Source organism: Neomonachus schauinslandi, chromosome 5 (genome assembly GCF_002201575.2).
Source record: "Neomonachus schauinslandi chromosome 5, ASM220157v2, whole genome shotgun sequence".
Classification (NCBI taxonomy): Eukaryota; Metazoa; Chordata; class Mammalia; order Carnivora; family Phocidae; genus Neomonachus; species Neomonachus schauinslandi.
Window position 1 is genome coordinate 24,827,676 of NC_058407.1, and position 22,496 is coordinate 24,850,171.

At 45.1% G+C, this 22,496-nt stretch overlaps 1 protein-coding gene across 2 annotated transcripts in view; it reads right to left on the reverse strand.

Moving 5' to 3' along the window:
• The window catches only part of ELK3 (ETS transcription factor ELK3), a 69,799-nt gene extending 47,605 nt beyond the window's left edge, over window positions 1-22,194 (reverse strand). For both annotated transcript variants that reach the window (XM_021687538.1, XM_021687537.1), the window contains exon 1: window positions 21,844-22,194. The gene's annotated coding sequence lies outside the window, so the exon portion shown is untranslated. The remainder of the gene's footprint in view (window positions 1-21,843) is intronic.
• Window positions 22,195-22,496: the final 302 nt, after the last annotated feature.

Below are 22,496 nucleotides of genomic sequence, written 5' to 3' on the forward strand. Positions count from 1 at the left end.
TCTTACAAGGCTATTGTAAGGATCACTCAAATTACTCATAATGCACTTGAACTGCTACCTGGTGTTATTGAAATGTTTACCATTATTTTTTAGGCAACAAGGAAACCTCTTCATAGAGCATGTTGTGAGGTCATTTGGCTTTCACCTAGCTCAAAGGCTTCATTTATATATTGTAACACCTTGGTTTTTTGTTCATTAGGCAATGACCCCAATGAAGTCACTGGAATCCAAAGAGAATCTTCAGCTCTTTGGTGACTGCTTATGAAGTGACTTGAAATATGCTTATATTTGGTTTTTCAGACTATCATCAAAAATGAAAGGACAAAAATTTTTTAATTCTGAGAAAACTTGGATCCCTGGGCACATACTTGCTGACTCCAGCTTAAGAAACATTGGTTCAAAATGCTGAGCCTGAGGCCTCCCAGCTGCTATGAGCCCTTGGGTGCCCACACCTCCCTTGGGGCTAATTCCACCCCACTTCTCATGCTCCTGCAGGGGGGAGGGCCGGAAGGCACGCAGATGAGAGCTATGGGGTCAGAAAAAGAGAAGTGTTCTAAAGTGACATCCCAAGGGACATCTGTGACAACATGCTTATGACTGCTGGTGCTGGAGCCCACACGGAAACATTCCCCAGGCCGATCAGGGCAACAGGTGCAGAGAGGAGAGGGGCAGAACTGGCCACGAGTAAAGGGCCTGTCTTCTGGCAACGGGGAGAGACACCTAGGCGGACTGAGCGTTACTTCCCACCCCCACTCTGTGTCTTCAACCCTTTTGCTTTTGAAGACTACAAATACTATATCCTCGATTCATCCTCGAATCTGGATGGAGCCGCACAGAGAAGGATGCTAGCCCCAGCGATCGCGCTCACTAGCCCTGGTGCCCTCCTCTGCCTCCTGGAGCGCCGTGGGGCCACGTGGCTCTGGCCCAGCTTCAGCCTCTGCACAGCTGTCCCTCAAGTCAAGGGCACTAGCCCCCAGACCCCCGTCCCACCAACTCACCTCCGGCACACTTCCTCTGGCCCCTGGGGGTCTAATGAACACCCTGCACAAAGGAAGAGAGAGCTGCTCCCTCCCCAGGGCTGGGAAAGACCCGCACTGGTTAACCGCCAACCGGGGCTCAAACAATAGGCACCATGGGCCAAGGGGACCGAAAGGCCACCCAGCGCCTCCCATGTGAAAGCAACGTACACGTACACACGGGTGCAAACACACTCATGCCAGGAAGCTTTTCAGCATTTCTCACGGTCTGCCTCACACAGTTAGTCGTTCATTCATTCATTCATTCATTCACTCATCTGTCTTTTCTAATCCTAAGAGCCTTATCTTTGCCTTCTCTGTACACACTGGGTACTTTTATTAAGCCCTCACCTTCCATCAAGCCCTTTCCCTGTATTATCTCATTTAATTCGTACAACACCTCTAGGAGTTAAATACATTTACCGTTCCCACTTTGTAGATGCGAAAATGGAGGACCAGCCGTGGAAGAGCAGGGGCCCCCTAGAACAGTCTACTCAGTGTGTGGCCAACACACCAGTGCTAACTGCTGGTCACCGGCCCATGATAAGAGGAGTATAGAAATCGAGAATAAGAGTATAGAGACTTCTGCAATTTGTCATAATCACTACATCCACATATGTGATCAGTGTAGGTTCATCTTACTAGCACAAGCGATGCACTAGTCAGAATCATGAAGTGGGACCATGCTAAAATGTGTGATATTCAAGGTTTTTCATCTGTAACCCAAAAGTATACAAAAATCTAGAATTCACTGATTTCATTAAAAGATTTAAATATAACTATAACTTTATAGGAAAAATTGTGGGAGCTGGCAACTAACCAAGGAGTTACTTTAAAAGCAGCAATACTTGCTTTTAGATGAATGTTAAAAAAATTAATATCCTGAGTTTGTGGAAATGGGGTTTCAAAATCTCTTTTCTAGTGCCGTCAACATTCCTCAGTGAGACTGGCTTCTCTCCAGTGTAATTGAAACAAAACACAAAAGTAGTTTAGATATATCATCTCCTGCAGGTAGCATTATTGTATCCAAACTAGGTTAAATTCATTAGTCGGCAAGAAGCAAACTTTCTCCGTGAAAAGTTCAGTGTTGACAAATAGGGTGTTTGTTCAAAGTGTGCTTATAGGCATTTAATACAGGGAATCTCTAGCTCACTTGCAAACTTTTTGTTTGGTTAAAATTACTACATGGCAAAAAGTTTCCGGTACTAATAATGATCTTCTATATTAATTGCCTTTGCATGCACTTTCAATGACTATGTTAGTTTTTTGCAATTTATCTCATTACACTTATTCTAATTGCATTTGTTGAAATGTCATTTCATGCCTGTAAAATCTATCATTAAAAATTGGGCTGTTATTTTGATATCTTTGTTTTTTTATTTTTCGTGTGTGTCCCAAAATTATCAGTCCACAGTGTCTCAGAAATTTTAAAAACTAGTCCTTTTCTACTGATGGCTTGAGAAGTACTGGTCCCAAATGCTGTCTCAGTGAGTACGGACCTTTGCTTTGCTTGCTGACGTATCCCCAGCTTAGATCAGTGACAGGTCACCCTAGACACCCAACGAACATTTGTCTCAGGAGTGAATGAATACATAAAACTGAGGATAGCACATGCCACAGCGTGTGCCCTTACCTGCTCTGTAATACTGCATGGAACATACGAGAATTAGGATTAGGCTCTTTGGAGAAGGCTATCTAGAGAAAGGGAGTGAGAGCACTCATCCTTCAAACTACAGGGTGGGTAAAATTTTAAAGGGGTGAGAGGACAGAGGCAGAAGTCCCCCACACCAGGCTTGAAAGCATCAGCAAAGGCTAAAGCAAGCATTAGGCTGGGGGGCTGGAAGGAAATGCACCTGCAATTTACCCAGAGGCAACCTCCCCCACTTGAGCCTGAAGAACAGAAGTCACCCAGGAGCAGGGGTTATGTGCTCCCTCCGGGTCCCTCAAGCCTCCAGCAGCTGCTGGGCTGAGAGAAGACTCGGTTCTACCCACCACCTCCAGCAATGCCTGGGCACCTGGAACCCACGCCCCAAGGTCAACACACAGTAAAGCTAATAGGGTAAATTAATGCTCAGGGACCAGCTCTTTGCTAGGGGTCCTGGTAATTTTGTATTTCTAATTTGGAGGGGGTGGTACAAAGACGGTCTCTTCCAACTGCTTGAGCTGCAAGCCCCACAAAACCTAGGCGGGCCCCTGGGGGAACCTCTCTCTTCACGCGCTGCCTCTTTCCTCCCAGAAGCTGCTTCTCCTCCTCTCGGAAGTGGGCATTCTTTCTGTCTGCCACAAGGTGGCGCCAGACAACTTGATGCGAGACGGGGCTGCCCAGACTCTGCAAAGAATGAGGTTTTTGCTGCCATTCTTAGAAGTCGAAATACCAACTTATTTGTTCTTCTTTCTATTGATGGCAACCTAACACTTCTCTTTGCATGTTTCTGGTTTCATTTTTAAAGTTACATTAAGGTGGGAGTTGAGGGGACAGAATTCTTGATTTTCTAAAGCTTACATATTGTGGGAACTAAAGAAATGGGCCAACGTAAAAATAACAATTTTAGTCAGAAATTAGAGGGCTCAAGGAAAGGAGAAAAACTCCTGTGTAAGAAGCAAACAACGCAGGTGCTCCATAAGTATGTCTTTTTGCTTGCTAAAAACTTGAATGGTTAGAGAAAGGAGGCTGAATGTTAACACTTTGTCAACATTCAAAATTCTCTTAATTTCCACTCCTCTGTCCAGAGCAGCACCTACTAAGTGTTTGTATACCATTATATTATCAATGTCCAAGAGAAAGGGCAAAAACCGTTTCATTATATGAAACAAACCTTAGGTACCTCAGTCAAGGAATTGGAAAACAACAATTTGTATTGAGATCGACGGTAACTCAGCACAGAATACCTTTAAAGCATTAAGTAAGGACAGCGTTTGTAACCATGCAGCCCACACTTGAAGTCTTTTTTATTATTTTTATGAGGTGGGATAAAGATTACTTAAATTTATTTATTCTTTTAAAAGATTTTATTTATTTGACAGAGAGAGCACAAGCAGGGGGAATGGCAGAGGGAGAGGGAGTAAGCAGGCTCCCTGCTCAGCAGGCTCCATCCCAGGACCCCCAGATCATGACCTGAGCTGAAGGCAGATGCCTAAGTGACTGAGCCACTCAGGTGCCCCTACTTAAGTTTATTTTCAAAAGACATTTTAATTATCATCGACTGCTACATGTAAAAAAAAAAAAAAAAAGCCAATCTGTGAGGCCAAGTTCAAGTCTCTTAAAGCTCTTTCTACTTACTAACAAATGTTTGTATTCTCATTCATTCTGTGAATACCTACAGACTGTCCATATTTAAAGGGCAGGATAAACAGGGAGAGGGAAATTAGCCATTGCTCAGTCTACTTATTTACCGTTTATAATAAGTTGGCCATGCTCTGCAAGTACAGTTTTACAAATAACTCTTCCATCTGAGGAAAGAGACGGGGGGGGGGGGGGGGGACGGCACTGTAAAAGGGACCCATGAAACTGCTGTCTCTGGGTAAATTAGAAGCAACTCCATCGGTTCATCGGTGACTTCTCTATGGGTGAATTTCCTTTGGAAAAGTAAATGGATGGCTACATTAACTCTGGCTGGGAAAGCGTGTTTGAGCCATTCTACTTCCTCCCACATTTGTATATTCATGCCATTTCCCACCCCACCCCACTATTAGACAACCCTGCCCCATCTTATCCCCCATTTTCAGATAGACCTGCACTGAGATGGAAAAGGGCCTATTTTCCCCTCTGTGCTGCCTTAACCCGGGCACCTCTGTGTTCCCTAACTGGGCAACATCCCCAAATTTCCTAATGTTCCTGGTACAGAGTTCATTCTTTCTGGGCTTAAAGAAAAAACTGTAATCAATCCAGAGGGTTCATAAATAATTGGTTGCCCCAGAAGCACACACCTATTTCTCTGTACCTCCAAGAGGCAAGTCCATTTGAGTGAGAGCCTGTATGGGAAAAGCTCAGCACAGTGCCCTGTTGTGAGCCTTCAGCAAGGCTTGCTGTTGTTTTTATCTGTGCCTTCCATGGAGCCTTCCACAAGGCTCCCACCAGTGCAGTTACTTAGTATTAGCCATCCTTACTGGAGTGCCACCCAGCAACTCCAACATGGCACCAGGCAGACAACAGGCGTTCTATAAAAAGGTGTGCAGTGAATCTAAGTTTCTCTGAATCTCAATTTCTTTACCCTTAAGGTGGGGATTGTAGTATCGGACTTCAGAGACTCTTCTACAATGTGCTAATAAGCCCACACATAGAATAATTCTATTATTCTTTTTATCTCCGAAGAAAGATGGACTTGTCCACCTTTCCAGTGTCTTCTGACTGCAGGAGCCCTGCTTCTCCCCATGTGGCTTGTCAGGTAGACACACACACACACACAGACACAGAGTGTGTGCGTTCTGCAGTCTTAAACGTACACATAACCATTTAATCTCTTCTTTGAAAACATCACACACAATTTTATTGGGCAGTTAAAGGAACACAAGCCTGCTAGATCAAAGCAGCCAACTGGTCACCCAGCCTTCCCCAAATGAGGCTGTAGTTCATTATAGCCACTTGGTTAACCACATCCACTTCCCTCGTGTATCAACATGCCCAGGAAACAGATTTAGAAATCCTGGGCACTGCAGGGAAAAATCTTTTCAGGTAACCCACTGTACTTAAAGAGCAGACCACGTCTTGAAAGAGGAGTAGGACTATAAAACTCAGAGGTTCCGACAACCTGGACCTGTCCCCAGGTCCCCCTCCACAGAGTCTCCCAGGGAAGCACAGCTTTACTGACAATATCTTTTCTTGAAACAGACGGGTTGTTCCTTCCCAGACATTTTTGGACTAAAACCCAAACGTTCACTTTCTTTCCAATTGTTTTTTGTTGCCTGTGTTTTTTGCGCCTATCTTAATTCTGGCCTGAAGCACGTCCCCCTTCAGTTCTCATACTTGGTAACATTCAGCTTCCTCTTCTGCAGGTTGCAGGCAGGAAACTGGAAAATGGGCCACAGGAAACCTGGCCTCCTACATCTGTCCCACTTTGTAATTGCAGCTCTGGTTTCATTTTGCTTTGTGTGTCAGCTCGGTTTTAACCCTCAACATGACGGCTAAACTCTCCTTTCTGGAAGAACACTGCTATTCTTATTGCCCAAGAAAACTCACTGAGACTTTTGTTTCCTCCCCAGAATAATTAACCCTATGAATTCAACAGAGGAAAAAAATACTAAGCAAATTCTCCTTCAACAGTAACCATTTGGATCAAAAGCATATGGAGCTAGAAAAATGATTCATTAGATGTGATAAAGCCACCAATAAATCCCCAGTGCAAATCAAGACTATTTTATAGTACTATACACAGAAGTTATTTTAGATCAATTGGATTACCAGTGGTCCGAGGCTCCCTGACAAAGTTTACCTCTTGAGCTTTTGATAAATAATGTATGAAAAGAAGCTATACTCACACCTCACTATAATTTCTTTCACTATGACACTATTTCAAATCGTATTTCTTAACAATTATCACCATTAGGTTGAACTATATGAAATTGTTCTTATGGGTCCAAAACAGCCAAATACCCACAATCTCATAGAGTCAACTTAAAGCATGTAATTACATACAGAGGACACACACACACACAATCACATCCCCAGGGTAGTATCTTCTTCCCGTGTTTGGTCCACGGACTCTTTAGAGAATCTGAAATTCTCTAGAGGTGGGGGAGGTAAACTCATGCAAAATACATATAATTTCAACAGGATTTGTAAAACACTGAAATTAATTTATAAATCTCAAATAAAGAGCCCTATTCTAAAGGAAATGTGAGGTATGTCCTCCCTGACCAGAAATACTAAGATTGCATGGAATTCAAGAAAACGGCTGAAACCTGTCCCCCCCCCCAAAAAATCTGTTACTTTTAAATAGGAGCTTTTCTTTTTTAATGCAAACATTTGATGAGCATTTATTATGTACCAGGCCTTGTGCTCAGTGTTTGATACACATCTAAATTTAATACTCCATGGGGAAGTCATGACTTCGAAAGGTGAAATAAGATGCTCGTGGTCGCAGGAGTAATATGGACAGAGACTCCTATCCAGGGGCATCTAGCTCCAAAAGTCCAGGTCCTTAATCATCACACACAGTTCCTCCAGCAGAGGCTTCATTTCTCATATGCCCACTTCACTGCTTCTGAGAGAGAAGCCTCATTTGAACTCAGGGGGAGAGGTCACATTCCCACTACGAATCAAATCAGGAAATTTCCTCGTTCATTTCGGACTTCGCCTCATCTGGGACTCCAGTTATTCCAACTGGCTCTGTTTTAAGAAAGAAACTGTGAACCCATGCCACCATCATTTTTTTAAACCAATTTCTCTTTTTAAAAAGATCTGTATATGGGCGCCTGGGTGGCTCAGTCGGTTGGGCGACTGCCTTCGGCTCAGGTCATGATCCTGGAGTCCCGGGATCGAGTCCCGCGTCGGGCTCCCTGCTCGGCAGGGAGCCTGCTTCTCCTTCTGACCCTCCCCCCTCTCCTGCTCTCTCTATCTCATTCTCTCTCTCTCAAATAAATAAAATCTTAAAAAAAAAAAAAACCAAATCAAAGACACCACTTTCTTCCGATTATTTGACTAGGACTATATTTTTGAACTGGAGAAAATAAGTATCATTGAAGAAGAGGATGTTTGCTGTGAGCGATGTGAGGTTTTCTTCTGGTCATGTTGCATTAAGGTAGAGGACTGCAGGGCAGCTATCTTTCTGGGCCAGAGAGAGCGATTTAGCAGCAGCTCACACAGCGGTGGTCATCCAGCCAGAGCGCCGTCAGGCTCTGCCCTCCGAGAATAGTGCCAGTGAGAAGAGAAGAAGAATTTAACAGAACTCCAGAGAAGACAAGTAGAGAAGAGGCAAGCAGAAGTGAGAAGCCGAGAAATGGGAGATGGAGGCGCAGGAGGCAAAACAGGACCAGGGAAGGGGGCAATGTCAAGAATGAAAGGGGGGCGCCTGGGTGGCTCAGTCGGTTAAGTGACTGCCTTCGGCTCAGGTCATGATCCTGGAGTTCCGGGATCGAGTCCCGCATCGGGCTCCCTGCTCGGCAGGGAGTCTGCTTCTCCCTCTGACCCTCCCCCCTCTCATGTGCTCTCTCTCTCTCGTTCTCTCTGTCTCAAATTAAAAAAAAAAAATCTTTAAAAAGATCTGTATGTTGGCTTAGACATGCTCCATGTTCAATCCACGCTAAATAAATCAAGGTTGACTCTTGACTGTGAGGACAAGGCATGAGAAGCAGTCCCTTCTGTCCCTTAGCTCCCCTTCAGCAGGACAGACCATCCTGCTGCTCAGTGTGGGCACCCAGAGCAGCAGAACAAGAGGATGAAAGTCAAGAAAAGAAATGCGAAAGACCTAGCCTGCTCCGGAGACACGGTCCAAAGCCTGCACGCTTTTCTCCTAACAACAGAAGGAATCATGGGCGACACTTCACCCGCGAATAGGGACAGACTGGGAACCCCCCGAAGACCACAGGACAATACCCAGCACAGCACGTGCCCCCGGGCAGGAGCTCAGAATTGTCCCTTTAAAAACAAACACCTCCGGGGAGGCCCTGTTGTTTCGGGTTCTAAGGGAACAATGTCTGGGATTCTGTGGAGGACCGTGACAAGCACACGAAAACAAAATGCTGTCTTGCATTCAGCACAACTTACTGAAAAATCTTGCTAACGGTCTCGACATGTGAGCTTCCATTTGATGAGCTCCCTCAGTCCCAGTGGGTATTTTTTTTCCCCTCCCATACTCCTCGTGATTCTTCTATTTCGTAGGCCTTTGAATGAAAAATCTTTTACCTAAACTTCTGTACTATTCATATTTTAAAAACCTGATCCTGTGCACAAGGGGGAAAGCTGGAAATCGGAACATAAATCCCATCGCAGCTGCACGCAACTTCAAGAGTTGCATGAGCTCAGGCGGGGAGGTCAACTTCTCTCTGTTTCAATTTCTTTATCAGTAAAACAGGGATAAGGCCAACCCTCTCCTCCTCCGTACAGGAGTGCTATCAGACGGAAAAACTCTGTACGAGGATTTTGAAAATAAAAATCCAAGTTATCCTTTTGGTCAAAGCCCTGCACAAATGCTCTTTAAAACGGGAATGGAACAATGCCTTCAGCTTCAAATCAAACCTTCGCAGAGGTATTTTTTAAACCTATGGTTGCCTTAACGTCAGGAAATGTTTGTTTGCTCACTTTGCTACGACAGTTTTACAAAAATCAAAAATGAAGGAACTCTCACATACTGCCTCCACTAGAATGAAACCATAATCTCTCAGATGCACTTGAAAGGATAAGAAGTCGGTGAAGGCCAAAAAGTCTATACCCGGCACAGTAAGAAAACTTCTGCATGATACAAAATGATGGTGGATTTTCCACATCCAGAAACTAAAACATTTCCTGCCAGAGCATCCTCCAAACCCTTCTATTGTGTTGAAACTGTAAAATCTTTCTAAATCAGGACTTCCTCCTATTATGCTCTAGAGGCGTCTTTCTGGGAAGGGTAGATCCAAGGCAAAAGGTAGGAATTCCCGCAGCACCACCCAGTGGAAACATTAGAAAAAAAAATGCAAGATAAAACACGTTCCGTCAAAGAAAATTCACATCTTCGCTCTTCCAGTTAAAAATCTGGACACCGCTCTCCTCCATCGGTGGCAACCAGCGATACATTCTGCTCAACCCGAGGGCCCTTCCTCCCGGGGCCGTTCCTCAAATGCCGCCCGCCCACAGCATCACCGACATCGTCCTCCCTGTGTCTCTCACACCTGTGCACACACACGGAGCGGACGCCGGGGTGGGGGAGGAAGGAGGCCCGGGTGGGGTCAGGTGTGGGCAGCGACACCATCTCTTCCTCTCAGAAGGATTCCCAAGGGACCCCGGGGACCGGGAAATCTGCACAGCTGTGCTCAGCATCCCAGTCCTGCCACAGCTTTGGGCACTTCCGGTCAGAAAGGTAACCATCTGTGCACCTTCCCCTTCCCAGGCTGGGCCACCTCCAACATCTGCCCTGCAACCCTACCTCCCTAGTCCCACCCCCCGGGGAAAGGTACAGAGCCTTTCCTCATGGCCCACATCTCCTGTCCCTCCAAATCGCTCTCCTGTGCGACCGTTCTGCTCCCCTGTCCTACCAAGGCCACCGCGGGTCCCCCGGGCTGCCCATGCTCGATGCAGTCCCTCTACCTCATTTACGAGCATTAGAACACGTCTCTCTTCCCCAGTGGCTGCTTCTCATGCGTGCATGACACATCAGGCTACTAATCTTAGGAACCCTTGACCTTCTCCCTCCAGCTTTCCTTCATGGCCGTAGTAGTGGCCCAGAGAGGGAGAGAAGTCCTGGTCTTCCCAGAGAAACTTCTCTTGTCTCTTCTGTAGAACTTAAAACGATAAAGTATCATCTCTTCCATCATTTCTAGATGGTTAAGTCCCCGAAGAAAACTGCCCCCACGTAGCACTCCCGGCAAAGTTAGTTTTTAGTTAGTTTTCCCTCCTGGGGTAAATCTACTGAAACCACCTTAAGAGAAAAAGGATACTCGTTAGCTCATCTTGATGTTCTTTAGGAGCATATGATCAGTGTTAAAACTTTATTAAAAAACGCATTTTTGAGCTGCTGATTTATGAATGGCTCAATAAGATAAACCTTTTCCTTTTTCTGAAATTTAACATATGTCAAAATGTGATGGCTCCTGGAAAGGTCCAGATTCAGCGGGCTTATATGGACACGAGGTCGTGTTTGGGTCCTGCTCTACACAGTACTGCTGCAAACATGGTTAGGAGCTGCTGGTACCTGGGACATCTTCTGTAGAGGTTGTTGAGAAGTACAAAGTGCCGCCTCCCACGGACGGCTAGCTAAGCAAGGAAATGGACTCCTCTGGGCTTCTAGGGGCTTCTACATTCTGTGGGCACTTCAGCTGTGCCTTCCTTCCTTCCGTGCTCTTCTCAGCAGAACTCTTTCACGGTTTAGGAAATGCAAATGCGAGGCATCAACATTTTTACATAATCTGGTATGATAATATACTCACTTTGCAAGGGATCTATAAAAAACAGTGACGCTGCAGTCTTCCAGATGTCATCACCTGCTCATGTGGTGGACACCTGTGGGGGATTTTAGCTGCATCTCAAGTAGTGAAGGTAGGCCAGCCCTTTTATGGTTTTACTGTCTCCACATGCATATGTTTCTCTCACATTTTTGTGCCTTTTGCTACATGTGGTGATTATGGTACCAAATGCAGGGGTTCTTCTAAACTTCAATAACTTCTCATAGAGTTCCTTTTAACACGAGGCAAAAATATAATAGCTTAAGGGTAAAGTGGCGCAGAAAAGGCATCGCATTTTCCACCAAATGTCTATTTAAAAATCGAGCCCGACTCGTCGACCAACTACAGTAAGGGGAGCACATTTAAAATACCTTGGTGTTCATGGTGAGTACAGTTATTTCTAAGAAAACTGTTGCAAAAATAGAGAGTGATTTCAAAACTCTCCCAATGCCTTGTATTTCAAACCTATTTACTAACCCCCCACAATGCACTGAATAAATGAACAAAAGAACATGAACATGGTCACCAAGTGGAAGACCGATGGTTTCTTCATTTGTGTCTGGCTAATGTGCACACCTATGTCCCTCGAGAAGCCTGCAACAGCATCTGAGGGAGAAGACTGGCTGTTGGTGCATCAGCATCAAACAGCTGATACACACCCCAAAGTGTCCTCATGGCCCTTACTTCCCATTCGGGAATCTGCCGTCCACTAACGTGGCTTGACCATTTCCTGAAATGTCTCATACAACGTGATACTCCACTTTTCCAATAATTGTTCCACAAGACTATATTAACTGTAAAAAAAAAAAAAAAGTAACTAAAGAAACAACAGCTGGATCCCGCTTTAGAGGATCTTTTCCCCCTTGCTAAAGAAAGTCACCCTTTTTACATTTTCATCCTCTGGAGCATGTATGGTCTTCTATGTCAAGGTCTTAAAGTTTCTACTTTTCCTGAAGACAAATTAGGTCTTAATATTTAGGTTAAGAGAAAAAAAAAAGGCAAAGGATGTGGCTAAGGCTGGCAGAGGATGCTGTTCTTGTGGTTCAGCTCTGATTTAAATCAAAGCAGGGAAATGCTCTTATTTAAGAGCAGTGACTCTGAGCTTTGGAGAACCCCAGTGTACTCGGGACATTTGTTTGATTCAAGGCATCTTCTAACAGCATATGCATTTATAATAAAAGTAATTCACTTTAAGAAAATGTTAGCACTCTTCAAAGTTGCTCAATTTATCCAAGTATCATAAATGCAGAATTGGGAATCCGCACTAAAGCATCCAAAGAAGTGAATTAAGCAAAGGTCAGGGAATATTGAGGGGCTGACTGAGTGATGTTTTTGCCTCGATTATCAAAGATGAGCTTGGCCCATCGACAGGCATTCCTGCCCTCCACTAGGGGCTCAGCACAAGATGTGACGACATGTCTCTGCCTGGGGTTTAATCCGTTCCAATCCTGAACTCAGAATGTCACCTGGAGAATTTGGAGATGTTCGTTCTAAAATACTTTTAAAAAGAAAAAATGAAATAAAAATAAAAAGCAATGTTCTACCACCCAACACCTTCTGGTCTAAGTGATCAGTTTCTAGGTCTTGGAAAACAGGCAGAGACATTAGCAGAAATAACTTCCCTACCAACGCACATGGATTCTAGATTCCAGAAGATTTCAAAACACAAAACCGTACGAGCACAAGGAAGTACTGCACCCAGATATGCTCTTCCAAGTACTACCAAAAGGTTTGCTCCCTTCTTGTGTGTTCTTAATGGGACTTGCTGAAATTAGGAATCTCCACTTTCTCCTCTCCTATAAATTGTTTTTTTTAAAATATTCAAGTTTTCTCTGAGTACTCACAGTGAAATAATGGTTCTTTTGGGTGAGAAGTTTAGCAAATGTTCCCTTATGCTCCCATCCTCTCTCTTAGGGCTCAATTCCTCCATGAGAACAGCCCCTCTGGATGTAGGAGGAGCAAACGGTGAGATCACATTGTCCCACTCTCTTCGACTCACGCATTCCTCTTGTCGCCTACGTATGCAGACACACACACACACACACACACACACACACACCTGTCAATGCTTATCTTCTTCACTTTTAAATGAACTCCAACAACCAGGGCTTATATTTTAGCCTTGAAAGGAAAACCTTCCAAACTCCAACAAGGAGAAAGTGGGGAGATTACATTTCCAGTTCACTGAGTATGAACCAGAGAAGTGCTCTTCTTAACTGTGTTAAAAAAACTGTTTGACTATATACCCCTTTTCTCGCTTAATCGAGCATTCTGATCTTCCTGGGCCTTAGGATCATCATTCTGAGGATGATGAGAACTTACAGATGCAGACAGTGTAAGAGAATCCTTGCTGTTTAATTCTTACAGAGAATTCCTGAGCACATCCTGGAATAAATTCTGGGCTTGTTTTGTTGTTGTTTTACGCTCTCTCTTCTGACAGTGAAATGCAGGGAGAGAAATCTGCTTAATCATACATTCTGGTAAATCAAGGTTTGACTATCAACAAACTGCTCTTTGGCAAAACCCAGCTGAAAATCACAGCGGACCCAGCCCTCCTTCACCAAAAACAATGTAGGTATTAGTCAGTCATCCTTTCAAATACACAGTCTTTTGTTATTCTCAAAATCAATCAGAAATCAATCAGAAACATCATTCATTAATTACAAGAAGTTACAGACAAAAGCTACACACAGGTTTTAGTATAAGTGAAGGACTTTTAACAGCAAATACTGTGGAACGCAGCCCAAAGGAACTACGAAAACTTGGTCAATTGAAGTCTTGATGAAAGACCAATGCTAGTTGCTCTAGAATGATCAGTTTTAACATGGAAAGAATTTCACATCAAGATCCTTTCAAGCTGCACTGACCTATGAATTACTTAACTGTTAACCAACCATTCCCAGTATAACACTGGTAGCAACAAGGCTGATGTTTGTCCTCTCAGATATTAACAAACTTGTTTCTGTACATCTACTGTTCTTGCAAGTCTGGACAAAAACTCTGGAAAATTACATCTCTTATAGAGGCTCTTCCTGGCTGTCTTTATGATTTAACCAAGAGATAGGCCTCTTATTAATCCAAGTAATTCACCATCTAGCAAAGGGTTGGATTTATGCATGGCAATGAGGTGCTTTATCATGTCCAATGGCAAGCTTTCCCCCTTCAGATTGTTTATAATTCAATAAATGCCAGGTACTGGACAACGTGCTGGGATAAATACGGGGATGAGAAAAACAGAGCAGGCCCAGAGGGAGCTTCCAGACTGAGGGCCGAGACAGACGTGAAACACATCATGACGCATCCGTGGGCAGGTACCTCTCACACTCCGAGTCTAATGGATTCAAGGGTTTGGCAGAGGCTTTGGATAACAAGGGAGGCTGGGCTATCAACTCTACTTGGTTCCTGAGTTTGGGATAATGAATATTAAGGAATAATGAGGGACACCAGCCCTATCTCTGGAAATAGAGATCTCAAACTGTTTAGTACCTGTGTTTGGATAGTGAGAATCTGGAGAGGGAGAATTTGGAGAGGGTACGGAGGAAACCTGTTAATAAATATGGCAGGGGCTCTGAAGGCTGGGACGGATGACTGGAGGACGGTCAGAGCACCAGCCTGGGGGCCCAGCAAAGGCTGAGCCTTGGAGGATGGCCACAAACTAGCCAAGGAGAGTGAGCACAATCGACGGGAGTGGGGGCAGGAAAGGGAATTCTCAGGAGAAAAGAGCATTTGGAAAAGCCAAAGGGCACAGGACACCTGTGAGGAATGGAAGAAAAGCCAGGGTGGCCAGCCCAAATCACAGCATGCAGCCTACACAGAGGGTTTTGGTCTTTACCCTGGCCAAAGCCACTGGGAGATTTTAAGCTGAGGTGTGACACTGTCAGACCTGTGTTTAAAGGACCAATCTAGCTTGTGGGCAGACAAGGGACTGAAGAAGGCCAGAGGGAATGAGGGACCAAGCACAGACACAGCAGTGGAGGATGGAGAGCCTTTTCAAAGACTATAGAAAGGAAGGAACAGGGACTGAACCTGGTGATCAAAATCTTTTCTTGGCCTACTCAGCATCCAATCCAGAGACAGTCACTGGTGTCCCCAAGAATGAGGCGATTGTGGGCCATTAGAAATGAGTGATGCTTGTCACAAACCTTACAAAAAGGAGGAAATGAAGCACAGCAGCGAATAGCAACCTTCCCTCGAGTGTTCCTTAGTCGACAAGGGGCCAGAATGGGATTGAAGGGGAAATTTATGGGGAACCCCTTTCCCCACCACAAAATACTTCACTTAAATTGTTGTATATGCCTGAAAGCTGGCTGTCTGGGGAGGACAGCAAAAATTCACATCACGTTTTCACAACTCTTAGAAGAATTCAAGTTCCTCACTCCAAAATAGTAGTACAATAGAACTTTTGACTTGAAAGGGATTATCCCAGCCTCTACACTTCAATCACTTCACCATCCAGCCGGAGAAACTGAGGTTCAGGAAGATTAAGAGATAGCCCCTCAACACAACTGGTTTTAAGGGAATCTGCTCTTTTCTGCAGCATACATATTACTTTGGGTTAGCTTACGCAGTATTAAATAATGTAGAAGGGATTTTTTCCTCCTATGGTATTGCTGAGGAAATCCCCACATTCTGATGATTTGTTTTTAATCAAGCAGATTAAATAAAAATACTGCAGTATTTTATCAAGGTGTTCTGGGGTTTAATAACCTACATGGTAGAATCATGAAATTGCCATAATAAAAAGAAATAGCTAGGGAATGTTTCAGGTGATGAAAATAATCTCTATTTGGAGGTAAGGGGTGGGGATTCCATGGGTGTACACAAAAATATTGAGTATCTGTCCATTTCCACGTATGAAATTATACTTCAATTACAAAAAAAAAAAAAAAAAGACATCAAGGGTCTCAGATTCCTTGTTCTACTGCTTAAAGGATTCCTGACCTCAGTCTAAGAGAAGTCATGTTTTAGATAAGTGTGTTTTATACCTACCCCATCATTTCCATATTTATACATGGAAAATTAGGAATTATTCTTAGATATGGTAGTTTTAAAAATACTATGATACCATGTGCTTTAGAGGCTCTTTTTAGAGCAGGTGAGTAAGTTAATTTTAGTCCAACTCAAATTAGAATATATTAGTAAAACCATCATCTTAATTTCTTTAAAAATATACAAATAAGTCTCGAAGACAAATTATAAAATAATCCCATATTAACTCTTATAATAATTACTTTCCAGGAAATACAAATTAAAACACACAATCGATGAGTTAATAATTCCTGGTGGCAATTCAAGCCAAATTACAATTTATTGAAATGACCAAGTCAAGGTTTATTTTTAAACTGCTGACACTGGGGGGCCTGGGTGGCTCAGTCGTTAAGCGTCTGCCTTTGGCTCAGGTCGTGATCCCAGGGTCCTGGGATCGAGCCCCGCATCGGGCTCCCTGCTTGGCCAGGAGCCTGCTTCTCCCTCTCCCACTCCCCCTGCTTGTGTTCCCTCTCTCGCTATGTCTCTCGCTCTCTCTGTCAAATAAATAAAATAAAATCTTTAAAAAAAATAATAAAAATAAAAAAATAAACTGCTGACACATACATTAAGTTTCCAGTAATGGATGAAGGCCATTTTTATTTTGGTTATAGGTAGGAGTCAAATTTCTGCAATTACTTAAAAGACTGATCTACCATTTTTGAAGGCCTTTAGGATTCATTAACAGAAGGTTACACACACACACACACACACTAATAATTCCATTTACTGGGGCTGCACTTTAAGTGGCAAAACCAGAGTTTTGTGCCACAAAACCATAGTCTCTCTGCCACGATTTCAACCAAAAAGTTGGAGGATCTTAATTCAAACTGGACATGGGCAATAGTCATCTTGAGCTGAAAAGGCATTTAAAACATCAGTTTCAAAGTCTGGAAACTCTCCGGATATAAAATGAAACAGCAACAACTAAGAATTGTCACAATGTACAAGAGGCGACTTCCTCCCACCTTATAGTTAAAGTTCAAGATACATTTTCGGTTTAACCTAGCTTCTCTTTTTCATCATCTAACATTCTATTTTGATGTGTAGTGCCCTGGACTTCCTGTTACTACAACTTGATATTCTCCTGCAAATCATGACTCATTCTTAAATCATAGAGAAACTCATCAAAATCCCAAATTTCACAGCACATATGAATTCAGTCTTCTACGAGCATTCTTAGAACATTGCTTGGAGCCACAGAGACAAAAACACTGAACAAGTCCATGTAAAAAAATTATGTCAATCTACTGTTGAGTCAACACATTTATTAGATCAATAAATGCATGCTCTATGTGCAGTAATTTTAGTCTTGGTACTAGTTTTGAAAATGTGTTACATGGTATGTTAAGTAAAAATAAGTTACAAAACAAAGTATAGTGTGACTCCAATGAAAAGTTTTATGTGTGTGCATGTGTGTGTGTGTGCACACACACATGCACACACATTCTAGAAGACTGAAAAAATACACACCAAAATGTTGACAGTGGGATTATGGGAGATGTTTATATTTTTCTTCGTGGTCTTCTGAATCTTTCTAACATGATTCACATTAACATTTTTTCAAAACAGAAAAAAACCTACCTAACCTTTAGAAAATATGGTCATGCTAGTGCAATCTCAAAGAGGTTATAAATCAACCTACAAAGATAAAGGGGAGCTATGGATAACCAGGATATAAAAAGCTCTTGCCTGAAACATACAGAAAAATCTGACAGCAGTGGCAGCTTTCATTCAAATGACCCATGTGCTCGTGTGTGTGTGTGTGTGTAGTGTGTGTGTGGTGTGTGTGGTGTGTGTGGTGTGTGTGTGGAGTGTGTGGAGTGTGTGTGTAGATGTGTGTGTAGATGTGTGTGTGTGGTGTGTGTGGTGTGTGTGGTGTGTGTGGTGTGTGTGGTGTGTGTGTAGATATGTGTGTAGTGTGTGTGTGTAGTGTGTGTGTGTAGTGTGTGTGTGTAGTGTGTGTGTAGTGTGTGTGGTGTGTGTGTGTGTGTGTGTGTGTGTGTGTGTGTGTGTGTGTGTAGGTAGGTAGGTGGGTAGGTGGGAGCAGGCCCTTAGGAAGGCGCAGAAGCCAGCTGCCTGCACCCAGGGTGCAGCCAAAACAGACAGAGAACCCACTGCTTTTAAAGTTTAATGAGGAACCCCAGAACTGGGGAACAGGGAGATGGCTCAATCATTCTCTAGGACTGGAAAGGAGCAAAGCCATTAATTCAGAAGCAGTAATTCACCATCAGCCCCCCACCCCCCCCCAAAGAAAAGGACTCTACTCCAGGAAGTCACATCCTTGGATAATTTTTTTTTTAGTTTTGGGTTTGTCAATAGGTAATGTTTTGCAACATTGGTGTTTTGAATCAGATAGATGTATAAACACAACTGGGTAGCACAAAGCACACAAAACCCAGTATCTGACAACTAAGAAAGGAATATTTTGATTTATATGCACTGACTGGAAGGACTTTAAAACCAATTTCAGGAAAAGATTCAAGTTCCAAAAAGTTACTACAAATATAGATTTCAAAATATGATCTCAGAGTTACATTTACTGTATATTAGCAGTTTTAAATTATTAATTTTTTTAAATAAGAAGAGGAGATCTTTAATAAATGTTTTAAGAAACTTCAAAATTCAAATGGGGTTGAAAAAAAAAAAATCACTGCTCTCCTGTATCTGGACGATTGATATTCTAGTCTGAAAAGCATTAGTACCAAGTAAGTGAGGTTCAGAGACAGTCTAATTCAGCTCAAAAAGGTAAACCATCACAATTCATCATTTAAATGTCATTCTATGGCATATTACTGACCAAGAAGAGAGAGTGAGGGAGAGAAAATTCATGCACAGTGTTACATATGTGGCAGAAAAGTGCAACTGACAATTTGTAAATGTCCTATTCATTGAATGGATACAGGTAAAAGAGTCATCATCATCGTTAACGTAAATAAGAGTTTCTCACTGTGGGCACTACTGACATTTGGGGCTGGAAAACTATTGGGGCGGGGCTGTTCTGTACCTTGTTGGATGTGTAGCTGCATGCCTAACTCTCTACGGACTAGATGCCAAGAGCACCCCCTCTGGTTATGACAACCAAATGTCTCCAGATATTGCCAAATGTGACCTGGGGGACAAAATTACTCCCCAAAGTCTGTTTATCCAAACTGGTTTGTAGTTCACTCAAAGGGGCCTCTCCTGCAATCTGGAAAGTTTTTTTTCTTATCTATTTGTTATAAGTGCTGTGATCCTACCCACAGCTTTCAATGCAACAATTTATTGAGCATCTACTCTGTGCCAAGCTGTGTTAGGGACATCCTGTACTCATGTCCACTGACTCACACCCTGGGTGGGCTGTTTTTAGGACATGCTTTGCCACCAGAAGAGAAATACCAACACCTCAAAACCCCTCAGGAGTATGTCCTTGGGGAGCCTAGGTAGCTCAGTCGGTTAAGCGTCTGCATTCAACTCAGGTCATGATCTCATGGTCCTGGGATCGAGCCCGGCATCAGGCTCCCTGCTCAGCGAGGAGTCTGCTTCTCCCTCTGCCCTTCCCCCCTGCTCATGCTCGCTCATTCTCTCTCTCTCAAATAAATAAAATCTTAAAAAAAAGAGTATGTCCTCAAGCAGCATGTCCTTGTCAATAAAGGAACCCCACAGTTCCAATCAGGTTCCTTAAAATTCCTTACCCTTTTAAGCAACTCTACACATTTCCAACATTTAAAGGTTCAAAAAAGGGGGGGAGGGTAAGGCCATAAGGCCTTTGCTATATTTGGCATAGAAAGACCATCAGGGTTTTTGTAGGCAGGATCATTACTGGAAACTCTAAAAACACTTATGGACAGTCTTCTTCACTGTCTGACCCACATGCCCTCCTAACACAATTTGTAATTTTATAATCCCCATAAATTGAAACTCATAACTGACCTATCCCAAATAAATGTGTGCCACAGACAGAGAAAAAGGGAGAGAGATCAGAGGGTATTTTGTTTGGCAATAAAGCAATAAGCCTCAGAAATCGATTTGAGCTCATTAATAGATGCCTGGAACACGCTTTAGTTTCTCACCTCCTCTGGCTCCCTCACCCCCCGGGCCCCCTCCAACAAAGACACAAGCACAGATGAGAGAGGATGGGGGTGTCTGAGCTGCTTGGGCAATAGAAACTTCACACGCACACACACATCCTACGCACAACCAGGAAAGAAAAACCTTTAAGTCTGAAATCCAAAATGGCCCAAGTGACTTTAAAGTTTTCAAGATACTGCCCTGAAAAAGGTTGTCGGGCAGCTGCACCTCTAAGTAAATAAAGCGGTGACTTGTGTCCCTCTGCAGCGCACCGCCCCCCCCCCTCCCGCGGGGCTGACAGTGGTTGCACAAAACCCCTCCTGTGCCGAGCAGCGGAAACTCCTAATGAGATTAGTTGGTGTGTGTGCAGACATTACTTAGCAGTGACTAAAGGGGCTCTCTCTTCCTGCAGCAGCCAGTGGAAAATTCAGGGCACTTTTTCCCCCTGCAGCAGCAGAATCCCTGTAACCCTCTCCCCAGCCAACTCCAACAACAACTCAGCCTCCCCCAGCCCCCCTCCGGCTGGGGTGCTGGGGGTAGTTAAAGACTGGCCAGGGGCTTCCAAAAGCGGGAGGGTAGGAGGGGGCCGGCGGGGAAGGGGCGGGGGACCCCTCGAACACTACAAAGGAAACTGTAAAAGGCACAAATACATAAACCTGAGAAGGAGCAAACCAGTTTCTTTGTGAGCTCCTCTAGTGAGTCATTTTCAAGATGCTGTCTGCTGCCAGTTTCAAAGCGGAAGCGCATGGCAATTAGTCTTGCCGTTTCCAGACAAGCCAGAAACTCTCCCGACACTCGTTTTTTTTTTTTTTCTAAAAAGCCCCTTTTGCAGTTTCTGAAATAACATTTCTTACTCCCACCCCCACCCGCCACCTAAATGCAGCTTGTCCTCAGGATGATTCGGTTCAGAAAACTGTAACAAAACCGAGACCTCTTATTTGTCTTTTTTAACTCTCCAAAATTTTAATTCCTCCTCCCAAAAGTTACAGTAGCATTACAGGCCAACATTCAGTTGCAAGCTGAAGAGCCCCTTCCTAAAGAGCTGGGGGCTCCAAGACCGTCTGCTGCCCGGTCCTTCGCCAAAATCGTGTCCAGTAAGGACTCTGCTGGCTTTTAAAGGTCCACCTGGGCGTGCGCCTGGGGGCGATGACCCGGGCGGGGGTGGGGGTGGGGGGTCACCTGCCGAACGAGAAGGGACGCGGCCCCCAGCCCCGCGTCTTCGCTCCCTACGCCCTCGGCTTCCCCCTCCACCCTCGTTCTCTCCCCGAATCGGAGCATCGGTGCCCACTGACACCCCAGGGGAGTCCCGGCCCCAGCTGGAAGGTCGGCGGTGGTCCAGCATCCAGGCACGCAGTCTGCCCCGTCGCCGTCCCTCCCAGGGACCCTAAGTCTCACCGTGCCCTCCTCCCCGCCCCCCCCCCCGCGCGCCCCCTCCTCCGAGCTGCAGCACAGCCCCAGGGCAGGGTGCCGCCGGCGCAGGGTCGGACGCGGTGCGGAGCACCAGCGGGGCGGGCGGCGCGGGCGTTGGAGCATCCCCGCGGCGCCCCCTCCCCAGGGCCGCAGCCCACCCCGCGGCGCCCACCAGCCCCACCCCCACCAAGCCAAAGAAAAGAAAGAAAAAGCACCCCGACGAAACTTTGCAACTGTCCGAGCAACAGGCAGAAACCCTGCTACCTACCCAGATGTGGGGGAGCTTTCAAGATCCTTCTTCGGGGGAATTTCTAGGAGGAACCGGGCGAAAGCCCCCGACTTTCCATGCTGACAGGCGTCTGCAGACGGTCTGTTGCTCTTGTAATGAGATCCTGATTTTTCCCCCCTTTTTTTTCTTTCTCTCGCTCCTCTTTTTTTTTTCCTCTGGTGTGTGTGTGAGAGCAGGAAGTTGGAGCAGTCAGGCCGAGCCGGCTCACTTCCTTTACTGCATTATTCCCCAGGCGGTGTGCAGTCTGTGTAAACAGGCTTTTCCGCCCCGCGCCGCTCTCCCCGGCCGCGGCTGTGCGCCGGGGCTGGCCGCCGAGGCCCGCGCATACTCCGCCGCCTGCGCCCCGCGCGCTCGCCCCGCACCGCGCCGCGCCCCCGCCCGCCGCGCGCCCCGCTTCCTGCTCGGCCACCCCAGGGGAGGAGCCTCCGGACCCTCTGCGACTCCGGGCGGCCGCAGCCCCTCCCCAAGGCGGGGGTGGGGGGGAACTGCTCGGCCAGAAACCCAGGAGAGGCGGCGGCCCCCACCCCCACCTCAACCCGGGGCGCGCGTGGCGACCCCGGGCGGCGGCGGACCCGGGGATCCCTCCTCTGCCCGCAGGGTCCCTGCGCCGGGCACTGCAGTGGGGTCGCGCC